Source organism: Myotis davidii, unplaced genomic scaffold, assembly GCF_000327345.1.
Source record: "Myotis davidii unplaced genomic scaffold, ASM32734v1 scaffold1115, whole genome shotgun sequence".
Lineage (NCBI taxonomy): Eukaryota > Metazoa > Chordata > Mammalia > Chiroptera > Vespertilionidae > Myotis > Myotis davidii.
The window spans coordinates 312,245-315,552 of record NW_006287910.1 but is presented as its reverse complement, the minus strand read 5'-3'; the positions used below and the strand labels follow the sequence as shown (position 1 = coordinate 315,552).

The 3,308-nt window shown below is 48.2% G+C and overlaps 1 protein-coding gene across 3 annotated transcripts in view; it reads right to left on the bottom strand.

Moving 5' to 3' along the window:
- The window catches only part of MKL2 (MKL/myocardin-like 2), a 205,780-nt gene that overhangs the window by 202,272 nt on the left and 200 nt on the right, over nucleotides 1-3,308 (bottom strand). The window lies entirely within an intron of this gene.

Sequence of the window (3,308 nt, the reverse complement as noted above, 5' to 3'; positions counted from 1 at the left end):
CTCTCTGTACACAACCACATTTTCTAAATTCTCTAATATGGATATTAGTATGTAGGAATGATGGTTATTTAAAAAGTGGTTATACAGTAATAACTTGTATTTTATTTAATTCAGGCCTTTTTAGATTTACACATATATTGCTGTCACTTCACAACTCTATTCTAGTCTGAAACTCTTCAATTATTCAAGAGTTTAGTTGTCAACATGTCTAATAAGAATTTCCATTACACAAAGCAAATTTTTCAGACAGAGGGACACAGGTGCTAATCTTGTCTCCCACCTGAAATTCTAGAATAATCAATGAAAGTGCCAGTAGCCAAGGGTCTGATTTTTTGGTATGTTAGACACGCCAGAAAGAACAGGTGAAAAATTTTCCCAACAAAAATTGTTTGTGTCAGTTAAATGCTGCATTTTTCTGTAATCTATCCTATATAATAAAGAGCTAATATGCAAATGGCCATCACGCCCTTGCGCCCTCAAGCCCTAGCACCAGGGGACCTGAGGCTGCACCCCCTGCCCTGGGGCCGGGGGACCTGAGGCCACGCCCCCTGGCAGTGAGCCAGGGATCCTGAGGCTGGGCTGGGGGACCTGAGGCCACGCCCCCTGCCCAGTGCCAGGCTGGAGGACCTGAGGCTGAGCTCCCTGCCCGGGGGGCTTGACGAGGGTCCTAAGGCTGCACCTCCTGCCTGGCGCTGGACTGGGGGACCTGAGGCTGTGCCCCCAGTCCTACGGGGCTTGATGGCAGTGGGGCTAGCTGGGTCTGGGTCTCGCACAATTTCAAGGCATGCGTGGGTAGGCTGGGACTTGACTCTGGGTTCCCTGGCACACACCCAGACTCTGACAGGAGGGAGATTTTCATATACATTTTACTAATTTTCTTTCATCTCTGACACTTCTATTATAGAGAAAGGGCAAATAGCAATATTAAAATATTTCCTCTAATTAATTCCTTTTTAATGTGCATGAATTTCGTGCACTGGGCCTCTAGTGTATATATATAAAAAGCCAGTGACCAGAATGCTGTAAGGACCAGACTGACTGGTCGCTATGATGCCCACTGCAGCCAGTGAACCGCCCATTGCGGGGGACCGCTGGAAAACCCCCTGCAGCCCTTCCCCCTGGCCAGCCCCGTCCCCTGACCCTGATTGGCCTGCAGCCCCTCCCCCAAGCTGGACCACCCCTGATCTTCCCCCCACCCCAATAGGGGGTGGGGTCGGCTGGCCAACCTCCTGCAGCCCCTCCCCCCGGCCGCCCACTCTCCCGATGGCCCCCACCACATGCCAGTCAATTGCCCTCGGCCCCACCCCCCAGCCGGCCTGGCCCTGATTGGGACCAATCGGGGCGGGCCAGCCGGCTAACCTCCCACCATCTCCTCCTTCCAACAGGTCTGGCCCCAATCTGCCCTGATTGGGGCCAGGCCTGCCAGACCCCACCCATACACGAATTGGTGCACTGGGCCTCTAGTAAAATTATAATTAAGGCTGTTCATTACAGTAGGTCACACAGGGGCTAGTACTATCTCCTAAGAGACATGATCAGTTATCAAAGTGACTGGAGACACCACTGTGTTTGGGGGCCAAGATGCATGGAACATATCCATGTAGTGAAGATTCATCCTGAGAATCTTTTAAATATCCAGCTAGATTAATCAGGATAAAATGGCATTACTTTAGGACAGTGGTTCCCAACCTTCCTAATGCCACGACCCTTTAATACAGTTCCTCATGTTGTGGTGACCCCCAACCATAAAATTATTTTCGTTGCTACTTCATAACTGTAATTTTACTACTGTTGTGAATCGTCATGTAAATATCTGATATGCAGGATGTATTTTCATTGTTACAAATTGAACATAATTAAAGCATAGTGATTAATCACAAAAACAATATGTAATTATATATGTGTTTTCCGATGGTCTTAGGCAACCCCTGTGAAAGGGTCGTTCCCCACAGGTCGAGAACGCTGCTTTAGGACATAACACTGAAAAGTTTTTATATTATGGAAAACCCAAGGTAATTTAGGAGAATATAGCTAATGTGAAGAAAGTTGAGATAAAATAACTAATGTCTAAAAATCAGTGACCATTTTTCCCACATCACATACTGTTATCATTGCAATGTCATAAGACTGAACATATCTAAACTCGTGAGATACTGGCACTGAAGTCTTAAATTTCCATCTTGTTATTTTATTCATTATTATCAGTAAGCAGAAAGAATCCAGTATGTGTCTCGAAGCTTGTGACACAAAAGGTGCCCTACAATGTAACTTGAAAATATGGCAGTCACAGAGGGGTTATATTAATATTATTTGTGTGTTGATTGTGATAGTCTATAATTTATCTTGGCATTTTATCTCTAATTTAATGTAAGTTGTTTATTATCATAACAAAGGGTTTTTGCAATGCTTAGATGTCCTCCCACTGGAGCCCCCTCCCCCCACACACAGTGCCCATCTCTATCTCTAGCCCTTCTTTTTCTTGCTAGAAATAGCTCCTAATATTTTTATCGCTCTTCGATCCAAATGCATTCATTGGAAGCAGGTGCAAACACCCAGGCACGTGCTCTCTCCTAACAGAGTATGTGCTACAATGAATGATATGGCAATGCATGTCCCACACTGCTCGCCTTTTAGATCTCCCTTGCATTTAAACCGGAGCATCACACTGATTGTGTACATTTCGCGGTAAGGTCCATTTCAGGGCAGGAAAGTGGGCTTTATAAATGTTTGCGGCAAAGGGAAGGAGCCTTGGTTCTGAGCATCACTGTTCGTAAGAGCAGAATCACATGCTTAACCAAAATCAAACTTAAGAACTTTCCGCTGCCTAACGAATACAAGTCCGCGGAACCAATATTCCAATTCCACTCGACCTGACGCACGCCGCTGCCCGAAGCCCACGTCTGCTCCCACACAGGAACCAGCAAGAGTTCTTAACCATTTCGGGATCAAGGACCCTTTGGGGAATTTGACAAAAGCCAAGGGCCACCTCCCAAGAAACTCCTATACAAAGCTGCATTCAACCTGGGAGGGCGGGGACGGTGGGGGCTCCCAGACACACCCGCTACAGCCCGACGGGGACCGGAGGACTAGAACTCCAGCTTGAGCGCCCCGAGAGTGGGGGCGGGGGAAAGGGTGGGCGGCAAGGGCGCGCGTGGGCGCGGGGGTCAGGGTGCCCGGTCTGAGCCCCCAGCCCAGCCCTTCCCTGCAGCGTGAGTGACTTCGGGCAGGGAGCTTCGCCTCTCGGTGCAGCACCGGAGGGCACCCGCGCAAGTTCAGTGCCCAACGCACAGGAAAGGCTCAAACGGTGC